Raw genomic sequence first — 23,610 nt, 5'->3', positions numbered from 1 at the left:
CTCGGCATACGTACAGTGACTGGAAATATCACCACAACTCCAGACATGGGACTGGCAGACATGCTAAACTACATATGGGTTTCATCCTGCATATCAATCAATCATCTTATTTGTGTGCCACCTTTCCAAAGTTAAAACCATGCTCAAGGTGCCATACAACATGAAAAATACATAATTACAAACATGATAAAAGTAGTCATAAACAATAAATAAAACATCAAAAAAGTACACAACCAAACAGAACCACTGCCACATAAATCATAAAATATAAAATAAAGATACAAAAAATTAATATCAATAACAACCCCACCCCCAACAAAACCCCATAAGCAATGCCCCAAGCCCAAAGGTCTGTTCAGCAGCCTCAGCTTTTTGTAGCTAGAGTCACTCAGGGCTCCACCCTCCTAGGCCCACATCCCTCAAGTGTCCTGAAAACCTGGGACATCCTATTATTTTTTGTGTGAGTACAGTGCCCATTTGACATTGATCTTGAGCTGCAATCTTGCCCTGATTTTTTCCCCCCAGAGACATGATCTCACATGGGTCATATGACATGGAAGATGCATCCCCAGGTTTTTTACCTCAACGGGTTTGAGGATACGCAGGCCAGGTGGGGAAAGGCCTGCAAGGCAGGGAGCAGTTCCAGGACTCACAGCCAAGATGGTTTGTGGAAATGCCTTCTTTGCTATATTGCACTGTGCAAAGTGAGTTCAAGAAAATATTTAGAATCTGGGGACTATTCTCAGAACTTTTGCAGCTGAATGGAACAATGGGAAGTGGTGTCCAAGAAAAAGAAAAAGCTTGTGAGATACTGAATGGGCCTAACTACCTCAGAAGACATTGTTGGCTCTCCTATCTATGTGCTTGTTCTCCCTGGCTGATCCTCCAAATATCCTGGATCTGTGTTTAATGTGGGTATTCTGCACAGAAAGAGTGTGATTCTTAAAGGGCCATCTATCCAGATCTATCCCGACTTTACAACCTTATTTAGCAACCCTCTTGCACTGCAAGCAGTGATGTTTTGCAAGCATAATTTGGTTCCTAAGCCTTATTATTTTTTACATGTCATTGCCTTTACAAGAAGGATGAGCTGCAGCTCAAGGGGTGCTGGCCTTGTAATGCACTGGGAATATTAATATTTTCCAGATTTAAACTGATTCATCTGTGGAACTTTATGTCTGGAAATTAATTTTTCATGTGTATATTGTGAGTTCCTAATTTTGTTTAATTTAAAACTCTTTATTGCCATCTGTTCCAAGTGGGCTGTTTCTTGGCATTTCTCATCAGAGCTGTTGCGTGCAGATTAGTCCTTGAAGTCTGTGGCACCATCCTTACCAAATGAAAGGGAGGAATTTCACCCCCTAGACAGAGGGTTCTTTTTCTACAGCAAGAAAAGCAAAACTTTGGCAAGCAGCAACTTAAAAAGAAGAGACTTTTATGTTGTTGTTAGGTTTTTTGTTTTGTTTTGGGGGGAGGGGAAAGGATACTCAGATGAATTACAGGGTGTTGTGTGTTATTTTCAGTGCATCTTCTCCCAACTTTATTTAGTTCAGTGACTCATGTTTCCTTACCAAGGTTAACCAGTGTGGGGAGAGGTATGTGTGTTATCTTAGCTTTTCCTCTACACCTTCCCGTCCTTACTCAAAGTATCAGATAGCTACTGAGATACATCCATTGGCTTTCCTTGTTGTCATCCGTGTCCTGGTTTACAATTCTGCTGTCATGATTTACTATTAATTTTGATTAAACCTTGACACTTTTCAGTTACCTATATAACTCATATCCTCACAGCTTTGCATCTCTCTCTCTCTCTCTCTCTCTCTCTCTCTCTCCTTTCTCTCCCTCCCTCTCTCTGTCCCCTTTCTCCTCATGTACCTTTTTACTCCCAATCTTTGCATGCTTCCCATTCCTTAAAACTGGATATGTCCTTTTGCATTTGTTAATAGCCATTCAATATAGCAAGAATATTTTCCAGTACAGTGGTACCTCGGGTTACATACGCTACAGGTTACATACGATTCAGGTTACAGACTCCGCTAACCCAGAAATATTACCTCGGGTTAAGAACTTCGCTTCACGATAAGAACAGAAATCGTGCAGCAGCGGCACAGCAGCAGCGGGAGGCCCCATTAACTAAAGTGGTGCTTCAGGTTAAGAACAGTTTCAGATTAAGAATGCACCTCCAGAACGAATTAAATACTTAACCCAAGGTACCACTGTATCTATCCCTTTGGTTTCTGTTTTAAATTCTTTCTTAATACCTATCTCTAATGTCTATCTTTGCTTTATCTGTCACTGGCAATTCACTGACAATTTCACATACACTGTCTCTAGAAGCGAAAACACTTTTGCTTACTCTGTATCCAGTGTGGTCCTACCACTGGTTTGGGAAGCAGTGAACACATGATGTTAGCCATAATCCATACTTATCCTGTATCTATCCTGGGTTTTTCAAATATGAAATACTGTATTTTGGTGCATCTTTTTTGCTAAACCACCTTAGATCTGAGTTGAGAATAAGAACGGCTGTCTCTCTGCCTCTAGCCTCTTCCTGAAGGAAGCCCTTGCTTTGATCTCTTCTCTCTCTCCAGCCTTCCCTCTAGGGAAGACAGGTGATAAAGCAGAATGAGAAATGCTTCAGTTATGACAAATTGTCGAGGCAAAAAAATTAAATTGCTGTGCTCAAAGCAACAGGCAACTGAGACATGGATTGTCACACATGGTGTTTGTGCATAGTATATCGCATGTGCACTTTGGGAAATTTATAGCTGTTGGAGGCTCTCCACTCAGTGGCATCTAGTGACATATAAACACTACCATTCTCTGAGTATTCTTACATGAGATCTTTTAAAAAAATAAATAAAAATTGAATGCTCAAATGTAAAATTGAGGTGGGCAATTGGACCAGAAGATACAATTCAAAATTTTAAGATGATACAATTCCACCATGATGTTATTGGGACTTTAGCTTTTTGCTTAAATCCCACTTATTTCAAGAGATCGTCCAGGTGTGCATATCTCTAGATTGAGCTGATTCATATTTTGTAAGTTGTACTGTGACATTGCTATTTATTCCATTTTATTATAGCCTTTTTTGTTTTTAAAGAGCTTTTGCATCTTATTTATGTTGTTGGGTGAAGCTTGCCCTAACAGCATTTTGGCTGATGGACGTCTCTAAACCAAATACCTGTCAGTTGCTGTTTATGATGGCATTGCCAGAGTTGAGCCGTGCAGGATGCTGCTGCTTCCCTACTTGCATGCTTAATATGCCACCGTTAGCGCATCAGCAGAAGACCTTTCTTCTTCTTCTTTTTAGATGAGCCTCTGATATGTTTTACCTCATATGTTTTTATGAAGATGTTGTATTATGATGTTTTTCTGTTGCTTATTTTGTGGTTAGATCTGTTTTTCCATTTTGTTGTGAGTTATATGTATATATATATATATATATATATATATATATATTATGAACTGCCTTGAGCTTGATTTCATCATAGAACAGTGGGATAGTAACATCCAAGTAAATAAACAAGCTCGGCACAACAGCTTTCAAGGATAAGTGAGATGTTGAGAGGAAATAATTGAGAAATTCATTAGTTTGATGTCCAGTCACAACATACCCGGCTGATCCAATCAGATCAAAATTCTAGGGCTACTAGAAAAAAGTTACAATATATTAGGAAATTATTACTGTTTAAAGTAAAAAGTACTTTTTTAGAAAAGGGAATAGTTTTGTGATATATGTATCTGAACAACTTGATTTTAACATGAATGAACTCTTTCCTTTGAGACTAAAAGGCTGTGCCTTTAATGTTTTCCATAAAGATTGCTATTTCTTGTTTTTATCACTTGCTGGCATGCCATAAAGGCATTTTAGCACCTCTTGCTTTCGATTAATGCAGAAGATTACTTTAAACAACAGCTGATTTTAATCATGTTAATATCAACTCACCCTCTTCTTTTATAAATAACATTTTAAAACACATTTGTATTATTTTCAGCTCAGTATTTTCCAAACAATTAAGCTCATCAGAGGCAGCATAGATAGAAAATACCGTAGTTTGCTTTGTTTACTTGATGATTTTCACCTATGAGTGGCATCTGGCTAAGTCAGACCCATGCACGTCCAAGCAAGACCACAAAGCTGGATGGGATCCAAAAGGCCATGCAGCCCAACTCCACATGGAGAGGCAGGAGAGCTATCCACCAGGATACAACAGATAAAACAAACTATTATCAGATAATATTAGATAATGTATTTTTATGTTGTAAACTGACCTGAGATCTATGGATGAAAGGCGGTATATTAATTTAATGATCGCTTACCCATTTCTAAGGGACGCGGGTGGTGCTGTGGTCTAAACCACAGAGCTTAGGGCTTGCCGATCAGAAGGTTGGCAGTTCGAATCCCCGCAACGGGGTGAGCTCCCGTTGTTTGGTCCCTGCTCCTACCAACCTAGCAGTTCGAAAGCACGTCAAAGTGCAAGTAAATAAATAGGTACCGCTCCAGCAGAAGGTAAATGGCATTTCCGAGCGCTGCTCTCGTTTCGCCAGAAGCGGCTTAGTCATGCTGGCCACATGACCCAGAAAAACTGTCTGCAGACAAACGCCGGCTCCCTCGGCCAGTAAAGCAAGATGAGTGCGGAACTCCAGAGTTGTCCGCGACAGGACCTAACGGTCAGGAGTCCCTTTTCCTTTTACCCATTTCTGGTTGGTAGGCAGTTATGGTCCCTCACTGGTCAGCCACCATCTCTGGCAGACAGGATTTCAACGGGCAGGACTTCCGCCCAGACTGCAAAATTTAAATGGGCCAAACAGAGGCCCACTAGTGTGTGGAAGCATCCCTGACAGACTGTGAGCCGGATGACTCCACTCCGGTCTGCCAGTGATGCTTAAAAGCCATCTGCACCAGGGTAGTATTTAATAAATAATAATAATAAGGATATTTTCAGCCGCGTGATAATACAATTCTACCACTATCCCCCATTTCTTGCAGTTTAGTATCTTAAATAAGAGTCAGACCACTGGTCCATCTAGCTTAGGGGATTTTTTTTCATCTCTAACCCTGGTCTATACAGCCTGGTAGCAGCTGTCCACACATGAATCTTCCTGAGCTCTACCTAAAGATACCAGAGATTGTATGCAAAGCATGTATGCTATCACTAAGCTATGTCTCTTCCCCCACGAATATGATCTAACACTGTTCTCACTATCAAGAGTTGTTTAGGGAAAGTGGTTGATTGATGGCACCACCAACTGTATCCAAGAAGCCTATTTTATTCAACTTCCATTCCCAGAAAACCAGACCATCAGTGATCTAAGGTCAGCTCATTCATCAGATCATAAGTTGCTTGTCATGTTCACATTTATAACCAACTACTAGTAACTCTATTAGGATGGAGGCTTTGCTCAGCACCAACCAAGACTTTCAGTGCTTTCAGCCAATTTATGGATTATGCCTCTGGTGGAGAAGGACACACTACGTGGCAGGAAACCACAGTTCACGAATGAATTCATAGGGATTTAACTGTTGAAGGATCGGTGAAAGTGATGGATGTCCCCACATACACAGAGCCAATTATTCAAATTGCCAGTATAGTCACATCATACATAGTTGCTAACTATGAAAAAAGTAGTTTAGCAGTAGTAGTAGCTGCAGTTCAGGCAATCATTTTTTGAGTGGTGGCGGGAAACAATGTTCATTACAAACCATGCATACAAGCTGTTAAACCTATTACGAAGTGACTGGCACATTCATGATACACAGTGGAAAGTCTAAAACAAAAGTAAAATGTTGTGGAAATCACTTTAATAGCATGCAGATGAATATGATGGTCTGCTTTCAGAGCATTCCAAAACAAAGGTGAAATAACAAATTACAAAATATGCTACAAGAAAAATCATTGAGCTTGTAATGCTTACCTATACTGTATAGTCAAGTGCCATTTCTCCAAGAAGCTCTTCTCTAACTCAGAATGCATGAACAGTCAGCATTCTATAGGCTAGGACCCTCAAAGCCACATGCTTTTTGGGTAGTGTGTATTGACATTTGTAACATTAGCTAACACATAACTTTCAATAAAACTCATGACCCAGACCAATTAACCAAGCAGTCTTTTATTTGATGACTATTTTCTCTGCTGTCTTATTATTAATCTTTGTAAGCTCCTCTGGGAACTTTTTTAAAACTGAAGAGCAGGATACAAATGCTTTAAATAAGATTGGGGTCATTTCTTTTGTTTGTTTCTTGCAGTGTGTGTGTGTGTGTTGGTACCCAGCCATCTCTAAAGCACTCTTTATTTTGGAAGTGTATTTGTCTGGAGGTAGGGTGGCTGAGCTTCCAGGTAGCTCCCTGCTATGGCAAATGAGTGGGATGAGTGCAAGGCAAATGAAACCAAGGGAACAATACAATAATGTGCCTGTGTGCAATTCCGTATGTATGAGCCAACGTTACAAACTGAGAAAGAACTACAATCCATTTCTGAATGCTAACCAAAAAAACTTATAAAGACCAAATCAATACCTAATCAAGCGGAGGAGAGTTCACCCATCACTAGGCTGATGCTTAACAGCTTTTAAATCAGCTCTCAAACACCTTTAAACAAGCACCAGGAATGGACAACAAATGAGCCAAATGCAGCCAGAGAGGTACTTTCTCTACAGGCTGCCGGGTCTGTCATTTCAAAATAATACAAGCTTCTGCATGAGCAGAAATGCATTTGAAGACAATATGATTACAAAAATACCTGAAATATTAGAAACAAGAAGTTGAATGAAAATGAAACCAAACTCGTGCTTTTCAATTCTCATGTGCTGTTAAATTTAATTATCTATTGTCTTTAAGGGTAGGCTTAAAGTAAAACATAATAATTACTTGAGATTCTAATCTAGAACATAATAGTAGCAGTAATGTTTTAGCATTACAGAAGCTTAATTGGAATAACGGCCAAAGTATAGCAAATTAATGTTGATTAACACTATGACAAATAAAACACTTCTCTCTCTCTTGTTCACTCTGGGATCCATATGGATACTAGTTAGTATACGGTACTTTATTTGACAAAAGTCATATTTCATAACTGTGTTTTACTTTGGCTTGGTTAAAGTAGCTGTGAGTTTTTCTTAGGGAAAATAGGTGTTGGAGCCATAAGGTCTGCTACAGTCGCCAGCAGACAGCATATAAAAGAGTACTAGAGATTATACCGAGTTCAACATTAACAGTATGTTAAAGAAATGACAGTAAATTGTTAATGGTGCCGTAAGAGGTAGAGTGGAATCATTTTGTACTGCAAACATGTCTTCCAGAGAAAATGTCCCAACATTAAGAAAAAAAAGATATCTTTCAGCTGTTATTAAATAAGAAGCTAATGTTCCATTTCTTCTGGGAAATTGGTACTTTCTCTTTAATGGGAATGAAAAATAAAAAGAAAGCAGAATGTAAGTATATGCATGGGTAGGTATATGCATAACAAACCCTACAAGACCATTTCTTAGGTTTAGCATCCTGTTGGCTACCCACAACCACCGTAATTGAGTACTGCCTAAAGTAGCCGTCATTAGTACCCAAGGTCACTCAAAGGTCTGCCCCAAAAACATGATTCACATGTGAGACAAACCTGTTTAAAAAAATATTTCCTGCCTCAAACTAACTAATGAAAGGCAAGAGCAAGGAATGTCATTTTCCCACTGGAATTCAGTATTGTGCTGAGGTAAGAGACAGAGGAGCTATTGAAGATATGAGATAGCTCTCCTCCTGCTCATCTTAGATTAAAACAGGCATGATCCAAGTATTTCCCCTCTCTCCCCCCAAATCAGGAATAGCTCAGAAGGATGAGCCTTCCATAGTGTGCTATTGCTTCTCACCCCTAGTTTTACCTTCAAAATAGCCATCTTAACAAAGCAATGGAAAAACATCTGCCGATACCTGTATTTTACTATTAAAATAACTATTGAACTGGGAAAGCTGCAGAGCTATAGAAAATAAATCCTTAAACCTTAAAAATGGCACTGCTGGATCAGGCCAAAGGCCCATCTAATCCAACCAGGACATGAACGCAACAACCCTCTCCTCACTTGGAATTTCCAGCAACATTGTGGCTAGTAGCCATTGATAACTTTATCATCCATTCATTCATCCAATCCTCTTTAAAGCCATTGAACTTGGCGGTGATTATATTTGTTGCATTTAGGGACACCCGCTGGGATGCGGGCGGTGCTGTGGGTTAAACCACAGATCCTAGGACTTGCCGATCAGAAGGTTGGTGGTTCGAATCCCCGCAACGGGGTGAGCTCCTGTTGCTCAGTCCCTGCTCCTGCCAACCTAGCAGTTCGAAATCACCTCAAAGTGCAAGTAGATAAATAGGTACCGCTCCGGCGGGAAGGTAAACGGTGTTTCCGTGCGCTGCTCTGGTTTGCCAAAAGCGGCTTAGTCATGCTGGCCACATGACCCAAAAGCGATACGCTGGCTCCCTTGGCCAATAAAGCGAGATGAGCGCTGCAACCCCAGAGTCGGTCATGACTGGACCTAATGGTCAGGGGTTCCTTTACCTTTACTATTTAGGAACAATAGGAAAATCTTACATACAAAAATTGATGCTGGGTAATGTGACTAAAGGTAACTAAGCTCAACTGCTATTTTTAAAACAATTCTGGCTCTACTGTAAAATATGGACATCTTCCTGAAGACATATCACAAATACTTCACTGTTCAACAGACATTTTATATATACAGTATATAACTCTTCACTTACAGTTCTGAACAGCTGAACCAAGTTTCTTTTTTCAGTCTCCAGAATCTGTTTGATGCAAAATCCTGCACAAGGGAAGGGGGGGGGGGAGTACAAACAGAATGTTCAAGTCTATTGAAGTATCTTTTAAAAAATAATCAAGTTGAGAAGTTCAGCTTTTTTAAGAGGCCACATTTAACAGTCAGTGTAATCAAACACAATCTTCCTTCTGTGTTTTGTGTTCATAAACCTTCATGTGGAGGCTCTGAAACGAAGCCAAGGGAGAAAATGTTAGTCCTAACTGCACTTTAAAGTTGACCATTTATACTGCTAAATCTGCACTTATGTGGAAGTTTTTATAGGTATCATGGGTTTATGTGACTGAACTGCATTTTCTCTTTAAAAAGGAAGGGGGGTGGGGAGAGAGAGCTTTCCCACATGTTAAATGTTTTGGATCAGATATCCTATTATCTTAGTTCTCTTTAAAATATCCTCAGGTTGCTCCATATTGAAAAGCTTTTGGAATATGTGGATGTCAGATAATATAAACAGCAAAGTCTACTCAGGATGCAAACTTTCAGTAAAGTTTCTGAAAAGTGACTGTACATATGTGTTGGATATCCAAAAAGTTGCATAAAAGTCTTGCCCATATACTTGCCAGCTGGCAAGGTGCTGCTCCTGTTATTAAATTTATCAGTCAATCCTCATGGAACTCTGGACAATTGAATGTTCAAGATCAAACTCTTCAAGCTTCTAAATATAGTCATTGAAAAGGGTCTGGGTCCAATAATACAGTGTCATTCCTGGATCACTTCTCAGTGCAATCCATTTTTACAGCAGGATCAATATGTTAATTTTTCCTGGACTGTGTCCTCAAGGAAAACATTGTGTGTTTGAATGTTGACTCACAAAGAAGAAGAAGAAGAAGAAGAAGAAGAAGAAGAAGAAGAAGAAGAAGAAGAAGAAGAAATAGTAGTCGTCCTTTGGCACAATTGTTTCCACCTGCATGGAGTTTGTTATGGGGAAGCAATCCAATCTAGGTAGCACAGTTCAGGACAAAGCTTTAATATTTGGTTGTGCTGGTTCTGTAAACCAACTCAGGGCTTATTCATATTTCCTAGTGTCCTGATGTTTCTCTCCAGGGAAAAGCACATTTTAGCTCTCAGTTGGAGCAAACAGCAATTTGAGTTTTCCCCAGATTGCCATTTGTTCTGCTCTATCGCTAAAGAACGGATTTTCCCTTGGAAGGGAGTGGCAAGGAGAAAGCCACTCTGACCTGTGCAGCACAAGCTAAAATGTGGATGAGCCCCTACAATGGATGCTTCCAGACAGGAGGCTTAGAATCACAGAATTGTAGAGTTGGAAGGGACCCCGAGTGTCAACTCTTCAACCGTCTGCAATGCAGTAATCTTAAAATGTGGTTTCTCCATCCAATTTGAAACCATACCAGACGTTCCCTACTTAGCTTTGCAAATGTGCTGCAGGTAAAGCAGTGTCTAGGCCTTGTTCCCTTCCAGGTAAAATCCCCTAGAGTAATTTCTTTGCCCCTCATAGCCCTTCAGCCTGGATTGGATTATGCCCATGGTTCCTCATCTTCCATAAATTCAGCCAAATGTTACATCCTCACACATGTAGGTCTACTACTGCATGGCTAAAGGAAGATAAACAAGCAAAAAGGCACCATGATGGGCCCATGGTGGGGCATGCATGGGATTACAGCACAGATCAGGAGTCATAGCTATAATCTAACACAGTGGCAGGCATAATCTCAGGGGCCAAATAGAGAGGCCTAGAAAGTCACATTTGCACTATGAGTCTGAGATTCCCCATCCTTGAGGGTCCCCATCCCTGCTCTAACATAAGGTTCCTTAAGATAAATCATATGTGTGAATGTATGTGCATTGGATCAAACTATTAGCCTGAAATAGAGCAATAGTTCACCCATAATTTAAATCTTACATGGAGCATTACATTAGTATTTGGTTCCTATTATATCTTAATATCTTGCAGCATTCCATATAAGCCACCTGTCTGGGCCAGAATAGATAGACCACTAGATGTCCTTTGTATATTGTCCCTGGGTTTCCTAGAATTCTTATCATCTCTTGGAACTGCTATTCAAACTGCTTCAAAGGTTATTGCTAATATCATTTGTTTTGTTTTCCGCTGTGTATAGTTGCACCATGCCTAGAAACCCACCTAGGAACTCATGCCTAGAAACTCACCTAGAAACACCATGCCTATGCTTCTTCTGTGTGCAGCCTCTCATGGCAAGTATGATGACAAGCTTCCAATCTTAATAGGTTATAGAGCAAAAATCCTCCAAACACTACTTCTCCAAAAATACTGGGTCCCAGTCTGATTGAGAGAAAAAAGAAGATCCATCAGATGTTTTGTCTCAGGGGTTCCCAAACTTATTTGGCCTTCTGCCTCTTTTCATAAAAAAGGTACTCAGCACCCCCTGGTAATCTACCTTCTTTAAGCTGTGTTCCACTTCCCGATGAAGCTGAAAGGGGTTCACCCAAGCCCAGGAAAACCCCTCGCCTCCAGAGCCAAGGGAGGCGTTGTCGCCGTCCTGCAATGGCACTCAACCTGGCGATAAGCGTCATCACACAACAGATGAAACATGTATGAATGGTTTTTCAAAATTTTCTTCTCTTCACTTACCGTATTTCTTTATGCTTCCACTGTCCCCTTATTTTTATTCAATGCCCCCAATTGCACCCGAGGCTACTACCACCCCCCTGGATCGTTCCAGCACCCCTAGCGGGCAGTATCACCCACTTTGCGAAACAATGGTTTATTTATTTACTCCACTTACCGGTATCTCCTTCCTTCCATCGATCAAGGAGCTCAAGGAGGCATACAAGGTTTTTACCCCGCCCCTGGTTTAATACTCACAACAACCCTGTGGTGGGGGTTTGTCTGAGAAAGAGTCACTGGCCAAAGATCACTCAGTGAGATTCATTAGAATCTGGGTCTCCTCAGCCCTAGTTTGACACCTTAACCACTAACGTATATTGGCAACATTCAGATCCTAGACTGGGGTTTGTTAGGGGTTTGTACTTGAAAAAATATAGCAGAAATCTGAAGGGAAAGATGAGGAAGCTGATCAGTTGGGAAGACCCATTGGTCAGACACAGTCTGATGGGTATAGACATCATCAAGGCAGCCAACTTGCTCTTACAACAGCCAGAGCCAAACTGAGCTCCTAGGTGCTGGAGTAAGCCCTGCTATCTCTGAACCAAGTGCTTCAATATACCTTAAAGGCACAATTATCTAATCAAGAGCTTAGGACTCCTTTGGAACTCCATGGTTTCCTCATGGGCCATTTGTCATCTCATTCAAGGAAACCCGTGTAAATGTGAAATCTAGGGGAAAGAATTAGGCATGACACTGATTTATTATTTTTTCAGTGCACTCCCTTATGTAAGATGTTGATATACATATGTGAAGATTGGTTTCTACAATTTATTGCTGTGCAGGACCCTCAACAGTTTGCATGACTGATGTTGATGGGCAGATCACATTAGGTCTTTCAATAATGATGTTTATTTATGGGTAAGAATTATATTAATACAAAAGTTAAAGATACTATACTGCAGTCTTGTATATAACTACTATTAAACACCATTATATATATTATTCCCATATGTTATGTAAGAGAATATTAGAACTTTAAAGCAATATGCGCAGAAAACACTCTATAGCACAATCTCCTTTAAAAACAAGCTGAGATATGCATGGCATCCATTGTTATCAGATTTCTTGGCATACAGATTTAACAAATATTACACATGCCTAAAGTGTAGGCTTAACCAGCTGGTCCTTATCCTAATCTGACCCCAAGAACTGGGTGTGACTATTAAAAACCCTTTTCAAGACAAAAAAAATTTTCTAGGATATTTATGAAGCAAGTTCGCCATATTTGCTAATCCTAGAAAAGAATGAGAATTCAAGATTTTGACTAACATGAGTAAATTTCCATGGTAGGCTTGTGTAGTAAAATATACCTACGGAAAATTTCTACCTTAAACTTTTAAGTAATTGAAAAGATTACATGAGAGAGAGATGAATATCTTTTAAGAAGACATTCAGTAGCTAATTAAAATCAGGTCCAGTGCATGTTGCATAGGCATAGAAAGTAAAAAGGTGATTGGAATGTCTTGGCTTCATTTTACCTTCTTGCACAGTAAGAAATTATATATTTATCATATTTGAAATATATGGCAGCTAACAGATTGAGGTTGAATCCTGACAAGAAAGAAGTACTGTTTTGGGGGGACAGGAGGCGGGCAGGTGTGGAGGACTCCCTGGTCCTGAATGGGGTAACAGTGCCCCTGAAGGACCAGGTGTGCAGCCTGGGAGTCATTTTGGACTCACAGCTGTCCATGGAGGCACAGGTCAATTCTGTGTCCAGGGCAGCTGGTATGCATCTGGTACACAGGCTGAGACCCTACCTGCCCGCAGACTGTCTTGCCAGAGTGGTGCATGCTCTAATTATCTCTTGCTTGGACTTCTGAAATGCGCTCTATGTGGGACTACCTTTGAAGGTGACCCAGAAACTACAACTAATCAGACAAAACTTTTCCCATGGACCTCTTTAGCGAAGTAAAAAATTGGTTCTAGTTTTGACTAAGGATCCAACTGAATGCATTTCCTGTCAAAAGCTGTGACTCTTAATATGAGATAGGCAAAACCTCCAGACATGCCCCATTTGCCTGCAAGCAAAGTCCTCCCTGGCCCTGAATATGGTGACCAATTAATTCCACAGCAAGGTTGTGCTACAGAACTGTCTGCCTACTTTCAGGCACAGCCAAGAGATATGGGGGGTGGGGGGGTGGCATCCATTTCCAACTGTGCCGCTCACTCACAGCGCAGCTGGAATTTATACTATAGAGATGTATCTGAGAGAAGACTAGCTCCCCCAGTTCTGTCTCCCTAAACCACGTCCACTGAACCAGCCACAACTGGCCAATCTGAAGTTCATTTTTTGGTGATTTGACGCAGAAGACCCCCAAGTGGCCAATGCTGTTAGTGCCACTGGCAGTCATGTAGGTGAGGACCCTTGCCCTCCCCACTTCCCCCACAGCCATGCCAAGCTACAATCGCTGCCACTGGAAAAAACAGTAAGCCGTCTGTATCAAGGAATCTTGTTCAGTAATTAGTGTGGTTCTAGTGCATCTATCTGTAAAAATAAATAAATCTCTAGATATGGGATTCTGGGGAATATTTAAAGAAATCCAATTACTGCGCCAGTGAAGTTCATAATGGATTCTTCTAAAAAGCAGGAATTGGAAGTCACTGAGCATACCAGAATGAGTTTGCACTATGTTTACCCCCTGTTTCCTGGAAGGTAGAGAGCAATCAGATGAATCAATATTTATAAAAACAAGACAAAAAAATCCTCAGGCTTTTAAAGTTTCTTGGTTGTTGTTTTTTCTGGGTAAAAGAGCATGGAAGGGACTCCTTTATTCTTTCCTTAGTAATGTAATTTAATGTGGCAGATGCTTTTACCCAATGTTGGAGCCACAGCTGGGAATGGTCATGTATGCTTTCTGGACTATATAATGCAAGCCAGTAATCTGTATCTATCAGTCATCAGTCACCTACTTCAAAATCAGTTTCATATGACCTATATAAATACATGAGGGAGCTTCGACTGTTCCAGGTTCACAAAACTTTCCTGAATTCAAGGGAAGCAAATTTTGTGCCCTGTGAGTTGGTGGTACATTTTATTGGCTTCTAAAGCAATCATCCACAATGTGTGACCCAGCAAACCCAAAATTATCACCAGGATACATATGATGGCCTAGTAAATGTTTCACTTGCCTTCTAGTAATGGTGGAACAGTGAAATTGTCAGCACCAGGCAAGCCACACAAGACTGCTGGGCTCCATATGGCTTAGTGGGTCAGACATTGTGCAGGCATGTTCTAAATGCTACAGAAATGTGATTACCCTTTTTTTGGAAGGAGCTATAAAAGAATATTTGAATCAAAAGGTTTGAGATATAGTCTTGGTTGAAAAATTGACAAATAAAATTGGCTTGGAGGACTAAAAAGAGGGATAGATTGGATCAGAATGGTTTGATTTTGTACTGCATGTTAGTAAGAAAATGAATGTTGTAATGCCTCCATCTAATTATACTGCTCTGTAGAACTCATAGCTGTTTATTTTTTTGGTGTCGTGACATTTCTGCTGTACTTTGAAGAGAGTAATTATTGTGTGATTCTTGCCATGCCTGTCAGTTTCTGCAACAGAGTTTAATTTACGTTTTAGGTTCAAATTTTATTTATGCCTTAAGGTATGTTTTTTGCCTCTGTTTGGCCCTCAGGACTCTGCCTGGACTACCTCTCCCTACCCTGCTCTGTGTCGTCTTCTACTGACTTTACCTTGCTGTAATGTATTATTGAACTGTGACAATACCTCTTGCTAGGCTGAATAGAGGATATAGTCCACAGTATATGGCTCACGGAAGGTTGCCTATGGTGGAATGTGGCTTTCAGGCTGAAATAGGTTCCCTGCCCCAATATAAATCTGTCGCAGGACAAAGACATAAACAATTCTTGTCCTCAATTTCACCACAAAGATAGTAATACTTAAATGATCCCCTGGTGGCGGAAAATGGCTGATCATCGTGTTTCTAAGCAGATGTCCTTGAAAATAGTGTGCACATTAATACAGGATATTTGTGCACTTTAAAACTCAGGATCAAAGCAGAAAACACTTCAAAGAAGCCACTAGATATATCCTTGCAGATACTGGGAGAACAAGCTTTCCTAGCCTGATGGCTCACTCAAAGTCCAGGGTGATCACTTAATGCTTCCTTAATTATAAGTAACCAATGGCAGCTTCCTCCTGATAACTAGGCATCTCTGTCTAGCTGCTGGTATATGATTAACATCAGAGTTTGAAGAACATGACATCCCTCTAGCTAAGAAGAAGGCAAAGAAATAATACAGAGCCAGATTTCAGTTTCCATTTGGAGAACAGAGAGCTGTGATTTTCCTGTTAGTTCCTTAAAAAGCAGGGTGAGTGGAAGGGCGGTTCTGGGAATATGATGCAAAACCAGCAGATGTGCTGCTGCTGTATATTTGTAACTAAATGTTATGAAGATATTATAGGTACTTCCAGACAGCCACTATTTTCACGCAAGGTTCAATCACACATTGACAAATTAAGTTTGTGCAATTGTAGTTCATTTGGTGCTCCAGCAAAAGAAATCTGCTTCCCCAAAAGATTAGGCATTTTGCAATTTAAAAAAAAAGTTATGAGGGAAGTGTGGGGTAACACTTGCTTTGACACAACATCATCTAACGTCCCTGCAAACAAATGAGAATGAACACCTATTAAATAGCCAACCCTGGAAACGTATCAGGATGAATCCTCAATAAACAGGTCATCTGGAGGTGCCTTCCAGTGCACTTTCCCACCCCAAGAAAACCATGACTATATACACATTACCAGCTTAAAGCACAGTAAGATCTTGGGGGAGGGGTGCATTTAAAGTCATATTTGCATATTGTTATAAACATTGGTAAAGTCTGATGTGTTTCTAAGTCACCCACTGTCTGTCCATGCCAATGGGTGGAGAGCAGGCAGGGATGCAACACTCCCTGGAACTCCTATTCATTAAGTTGTCATTTGTGCATGTGCAAGCACTGTGCCTTCAGCTTTCAGTTCAGATTAAAGCTGGTTTGAGGGATAATGCATCAAACGGCAATATTTCTCCAGAAACAACAGGATAGATATAGATTGTGGCTATACAGTCATACCTCGGGTTGAACGTGCTTCAGGATGAGCGCATTTGAGTTGCGCTCCGCGGCAACCCGGAAGTAACGGAGCGCGTTACTTTTGGGTTCCGCCGCTTGAGCATGCGCAGACGCTCAAAATGACATCACACACATGCGCAGAAGTGGCGAAAAGTGGCGCGCATGTGCACAGACGTGCCGTCGCTGGTTACGTTTGCTTCTAGATGCGAACAGGGCTCTGGAACGGATCCCGTTCGCATATAGAGGTTCCACTGTACATGGCTTCAAAAACCAGTGTTAGGAATGCACTGGATGCAGAGTAAATGGTAATGACAAAAGCCAGTCATTCCCCATTAGAAATCCTCACTGTTCTTAAGCAGGGAAACACACACCAATATCATAGGATCATAGAGTTGGAAGGGATCCCATGGATCATGTAGTCCAACCCCCGGCAATGCAGGAATATGCACCCCTAGGGGATCAAACCCATGACCTTGGCATTATCAGCACCACGCTCTAATCAACTGAGCTATGCAAATATAAACAGTTATCCAAACTCTTGGTGAGAACTGCGGAAACTAATGCCATTTGTAAACACTGATTACCCCATTAAACTACCTCAAAACACCCCCCCCCCTAATTTACAGCAACTGTGATACTTATTGATGGCCTGCTAAGTTTTGTTGCTTCTGCTTATAAGTCTTCCGGTATGCTTAGGTAATCCCTTTCAAAATAGATAAGAAATTGGTTCAGTTCAAAATGTGTGACACTGACACATACTGAGTGGGTACAGAGGCCAGGCGAACAAATCCAAACACCTTTTATCTAATTCTGTGGTAAGCTGAGGTAAAGTTTTATCTCATTTTAGCCAAGACAAATATTTCTATCCCTAGAGGATCTGAGTTTCATCAGTGGAGCAATGTAACATGACAAGCCATGCCTTTCTGGAAATTTGCTTCTTTGCCTAGGGTGATTTGTGAGGCACACAGCCAAAAAAGACTTCAGCTACTCCAGGACTGCACTAATGTATCCAAATGTGCCTGGAGAGTTTTCAAACTCTCATGTAATAGATGTTCAAAACAAAAAACACCCCACACCCCCCAAAAGGAGGTGGGGTTTGGTAGGGGAAGGCTATGTAAAGAGAAGTAATCTGTGTGCCTTGTTTGTACTCAAGAAACACCAGTTGGGCATAATGGGGGCGGAACTGGGCAAAACAGGGGTGGGGCAGAACAAGGTAGGGCAGTTTATGCACGTTCCGCCAGGAACGCGACCCCCATGCAAATCAGGGGTTGCCCCCCCCTCTCTCTCTCTGTGGTGTGTGTGTGTGTAACATAATGGCCATTGCTAACTCAAAGGTGCAGTAGCAGGGTACCACATACAAAGTAAGGTAAGAAAGAAGCAAAAAATAATAAGAGGAACATGTGGTAACACACAAATATAAATCAAAACACCCATATTTCTCGAGTTGGTGTAGACGGTGAATGTTGAACAGCTAAGTCTGAAGCATAATAAATAAAATGCCACCAGATAACGTAAAAGTACTCTGGGTTTTCCATCCTCTTGGAGACACAATTTATGTGTCATTTTTTTCTGTAATAGCAAAAATCCGTAAATTGTTATAACACAAAGACAAATGTAGATTTTTCAAGGTTTTCCATTGTTGGGTGGTTGAAATCCTGGTTGCAGCTAGCCTTCATGTAAAAAAGTTATTTAGAGTGATAGGCAATCATGTTATAAGTCCACATATTCAGTAATGACATCTGTTGGTAAAACAATTTTTATACCATGTGCAGGATGACAGAAACACTGCAGGAGTGGAGAGTCTACTTTAGAACTCCCTGAAAAGTTGTAGCAATGCTCAGTTTGCATGGCAAGTGGGCCATGCTGGAAGCAGCATAAGAGCCCAAACATCTACACATATTTATTCTAGATAAGGGATGTCTCTTTAACTGTCCTGGTTTAACTAGCTACATAGTCTTCTGGTATGGTAGAGCCAACCTAGCTTGTAAAGCATATCTCTGGCAAGATTGATGAGATACTGTATAGGGTCCATCTTGGGACTCAGCTGCTCACCATGACAAATATAGAAGATATAGAAGTTCTACTTATCACATCATCACTTCAACTGTAAGGGCAGCTGTTGAAAATGACTTCATTGTAACAACAGAAGAAGAGCCCTGCTGGATCAAACCAAAGTCCATGCTCTTTCCTATAGCGGCCAGCTAGATGTCTCTGGAAACTCACAAGCAGCACATGAGGGCAATAGCCTGCTCCCACTGCTGCTTTCCAGAAACTGGGACAGAGGGGCATCCTGACTGGAACATTTCCATACAGCCATCATGACTAGGAGTCAGTGATAGACTTTATCCTGTTATTGATTTATCTAATCCAGTTTTAAAGCTATCTGAGCTACTAGTCATCGTCACATTTTGTGGCAGCAAATTCCTTTAAGCTAACCATCTGTTATGTAAAGATTGTTCTGAATCTATGGCCAAGGAATTTCACTGGAAGAATCTGAGTTCTAGTAGGATGACAGACAGAAAAACTTCTCTGTCCACTTTCTTCACTCCGTGCATAATGTTATAAACTTCATAAACATCCTTTCTCATGCTATGCTTCTCAGTGCCCAGACCCTAAGGATGAGGTCAAGAAAACATCTCCTGTCTCCACAAAGTCCTCCCTGCCACCAGTCTCGCCACACCTCACAAGAGTAAAGTCATTTAGGAACCAACAGGAAAGGTTGTCTAGCAGCAGAGAATCCATTTATCAGCCAGATCTGAGGTGTGTGGGTGTGTATTGGGGCTCATCTAATAAAGGAGCATCAATTTCTGAACTGAGGGAGACCACATTCTAAATCTCTATAACAAAAATGCAAATAAAAGAAAACAGCTCTTTTTGTGTTTTTTACCCTTATTTGTATGTCACATGGAGCTGCGCCCTTAGCTGCTCACAAGGCTGCAGATTTTTAGTTACTGTATTTTTTGCTCTATAAGACTCACTTTTTCCCCTCCTAAAAAGTAAGGGGAAATGTGTGTGCGTCTTATGGAGCAAATGCAGGCTGTGCAGCTATCCTAGAAGCCAGAACAGCAAGAAGGATTGCTGCTTTCACTGCGCAGCGATCCCTCTTGCTGTTCTGGCTTCTGAGATTCAGAATTTTTTCCCCCCTTGTTTTCCTCCTCCAAAAACTAGGTGCGTCTTGTGGTCTGGTGCATCTTATAGAGCGAAAAATACGGTAGTTAGTTAGTTAGTTAGTTAGTTAGTTGTTTGGGTGGAAAGCCTGCCCTTCTGTTGTTACACAATACAAATGGCGGCAGAGATTTTACATAGATTCCTATCTGTTGTTGTTTAAAGTCCTTCTACTATGATTTGCTTTCTTTCCCTCTTTCCAGCAGATATCAATGACAATTTAATGTCAATTTCCAGAAGGGTAATAGTGTCAGGTTCTCTGTCTTTTGGAACTCAGAGATGATGTTGACATAGCTATGAGCAAAACACAGTTTTGAAGGTTCAAAGCAGATTCTGCAAAACGAAATCTGATGTAGCCAAATGCCACAAGGAGGAATTATTTTAGCACCTTTTTCTTTTTGTTGCTGTTGGCTTTGGGGAAACATTATTGTACTGAGAGACATGGCATGTTACAGTTTGCCTGTAAGCTCTTCTCAAGTAAGGAATAAGAACTGAACACACAAGTTCCAAACTAAACATGGATTGCTTTCAACATCCATTCTAATGAGTCCTCTTACTTAAAAGCAGACAGTTGATCACAAACAATTTAGACACCGCAAGCCTGATTGCTTTTTAGATATGAGGGGGAAGGCAACAGGATTCTCTTCCCTACTGTTATCAAGAAATCAGCATAAGTCAGTCAATAGAGTTTACAGGGTTTACAGTACATAAAGGATGTGCCTTTGATGATGGCTGAGTGTGCATTCTCAGCATGTTAAGAAAGAAGAAAGATCAGTTCCCAAAACTGTAATCAGGAAAAAATTTTCCTGGAAAATAAGATCTGTAAATCATTGAGGTGGTTTTTTGTGCTCACCTTTTGGTGAACAACAACATGGGATGGAGCTGTCTCAGTGAATCTAACAATTATTGTGGATTTTTAAAAAATAATAATTAAAAATATTAATTACATTTATTTATTTTCAACCTTTCTCTAGGGAGTTCAGGGTAGCTTATGTAGTCTTCCCATTCATTCTCACAACAACCCTGTGAGCTGGGTTAGGTGCATAGGAAGCTGCCTTATCAGACCATTAGTCCACCTAACTGAATATTGTCCACAATGACTGGCAGCAATTGTCCATTTTCACAGTTCTTGTGGTTGGAGAGTTCCTGGCATCCCTAAAAAGGCCATGTCCAGGAGGAAGAGGGTAGAGACAGAGGCTGACCATAGAACCTGTTAAAACCTGCTTTCTGAGAAACTAAACCCTCGAGTCTAACTGAAGACTGACCTCAAGGGTTTTTCCCCACTTTGAGGCCCATGTCTATGCTTAATGTTAATTAGTAATGGAGCAGTACATGCTTGTGTGTGACCAATAGTAGTTGTGATCACACATTTTTCACATGTAACGATGTATTAGAACCATATAAATATTTTCTGTGCACTTCAAGGAGCTGAACAGATTCTCTGGGTGTCAACCTACTCTGTGGCATCTGCTATAGTTGAATAAACTGTTTGAGCTTTCCTCCTCACTGTGTTCATTGGCTACGTTCACCCCACTCAGCTGAACACTTGTCCACTACAGTACCCTTGGAGCTGCTGTATGTGGAGAAATAAAGGAAAGTCACACTGTACACTGGAATCAGAGGCATGATAATGTGAAGAACACAAGATAGTCACGTGTGCTGGGCCTCAGAATAATTAAAAGAGGCTGGAACTTCAGACCTTTCCCATGCTCCTTCAAATTCTATGATTCTAAGATTCTAAATTGTGTCCTGAAACAACAATTGACAAACAACACCAATTACAAACACATGTCCTGGGACAGACCAAGCAAAAAGAAATATGGGGATGACATTTGTTGAGTAATGAACACTGTCACTAATGAAAGGATTGCTGCATCTTCTGTTTTATGCTAATATATTTCCTAAGCAGAAGAAGCCAATTTTCTCATAGAAGTGGCAAATGGAACCTATTAGGCTCAATAACAGCAAGGAACATTGTGGAACCAAAAGACAGGGCAGCTAGCGTGAGAACAATTTTTGGACCAAACAGATCAAGGCTTTCAAATGCATGCATAGAAAGTGCCTTACACAACAAGGTTTTCTTTCCAACGCAGTACTGCCTTAGGAGTGTACTAATTAATGCATGTCAGTTCAGAAAACAATGCCCAATAATTTTTTGAGATCTAGAAACAATCTAAGTATGCATTAAGAAATGCTTTGTCTAAGTTGCCAAAAACTGAATTAGGACAAATTAATGTTGATCACAGACATTTAGACTTAGAACTGTCTAGTGAAGATTATGTGGGAGTTCCTGTACCTAACATATAGCAGGGAATAGCTCAAGAGCCAGGGCTAGACCTCTGTGATTTGGTTTTTAAACCCTGTTCTATTTCAGAGAGGTAGCAGTGCTAGTTTGTCACAGTAAACACAGCAAAAGAGACTGGGGTGCCTTAATATTAACAGATTTATTGTGCAATGAGCTTTTGGAGGCTGGAGCCTTGATAAAGTAGACCTGGCAAAGCAGTCTCCAGTCTCTTATGGCACAATGAATCTGTTGGCTTTTACGGTACCCCAAGCCTCTTTTGCTCTGTGTTTTCTGTTCTATGCAGTTCTTTAGGGTACAAGAGTCATTTCAACGTGACAGCCATTAACAGCTTAGGTACTGCTCCGGCGGGAAGATAAACGGCATTTCCGTGCACTGCTCTGATTTCACCAGAAGCAGCTTAGTCATGCTGGCCACATGACCCAGAAAAACTGTCTGCAGACAAATGTCGGCTCCCTCGACCAGTAAAACAAGATGAGCGCCACAACCCCAGAGTTGTTTGCAAGTGGACTTAACTGTCAGGGGTCCTTTACCTTTACCTTTGCAGGTTTAGTAGCAATGCCGTGAAGGGAGAAGCTTCACTTGTTGGAGCGTTTTCTACCTTGCACCTGTTAAAAGGCAGGTGACTCCCATAAGGAGGGAGGGAGTCTCACAGGGAGAGATGTATTGTGGTCACTGCAGCTTGTACATGCACATCAGTCTTTTGGCATGACTGCTCTTGCTTTGGGCTGATAGTTTGTAATAAAGCTATATAATACACACAAGTAATGCATTAGAGTTCCACAAACCATAAATCTTCAAAGCAAGTAATCCAGGGGGTAAAAGTCTGCCTGCCTCCTCTAAGATGCCTTTTGGCTGCTCAGAGACTGTTTACATTCCATTCACTGTGTCTGTATTTACTTTCCCATATTTTCAGTTCTCTTTTCTGAATCTTAGCTGAGAGCACTGACAATCCCACACTGCACACACACCCCTGATAAAAGGCAAATACTGCTGATTTCTATTCCTCAAAAGAGCAGCCGGTGTATGCTAAATCTGAAGTCTTCATTCTTGTTTGTGTTCTTGTTTACATTCCTTTTAGTGAAAAAGATCCCCCCCCCCAAAAAAAGAAAGACTGTAAAGGTCAACGAGTTCTTTGCATTTCAAGAAGAATGTCATCATGCCAGGTGTGGTTGTCTATATTAGAAATGTATTTGTGTGCTCACACACAAAGTGTGTGTGTGTGTGTGTGTGTGTGTGTGTGGTTCACATATACACTCTATAATTGAAAAATTGGCCCTCTTGGGACAGTTCCCCATATATATCCGGTCCAGAACAGCTGCTTGTGCTCCTCTCCTAGCCCATCACATTGGACCCATTCACATAGTCATAAAGTCAACACTTTTCAATAGATGAAACCAGGCTCATTTAATGCATGTCTCAGATTACAACTCATCACATTCTTGCAGGGAGGGTAAAACTTTGCAAAGTATGCTGAATCCAGGCAATACATTTATAATCTGAGCACATATTTCTGAACTTACATTACACACAAAGTAGGAGTGGCTGAGGGTAAGGAGTGCAGTAATAGCTATCACTTTTTCAAACAGTCCGGTGGACAAAATGTTAAAACTAAACTCAAGGGAACACAGGCTAAAGTCCTT

The 23,610-nt window shown here is 40.8% G+C and overlaps 1 long non-coding RNA gene across 2 annotated transcripts in view; it reads right to left on the bottom strand.

Moving 5' to 3' along the window:
* The window catches only part of LOC309348275, a 158,372-nt gene that overhangs the window by 31,497 nt on the left and 103,265 nt on the right, over nt 1-23,610 (bottom strand). For both annotated transcript variants that reach the window (XR_014159321.1, XR_014159322.1), the window contains exon 3: nt 8,751-8,812. This is a non-coding gene — a long non-coding RNA (uncharacterized lncRNA). The remainder of the gene's footprint in view (nt 1-8,750; nt 8,813-23,610) is intronic.

This window comes from Podarcis erhardii (assembly GCF_964252035.2).
Source record: "Podarcis erhardii genome assembly, chromosome: 8".
Taxonomy (NCBI): Eukaryota; Metazoa; Chordata; class Lepidosauria; order Squamata; family Lacertidae; genus Podarcis; species Podarcis erhardii.
Note: the sequence above shows the minus strand (reverse complement) of the source record. Positions and strands in the feature narration are given on the sequence as shown.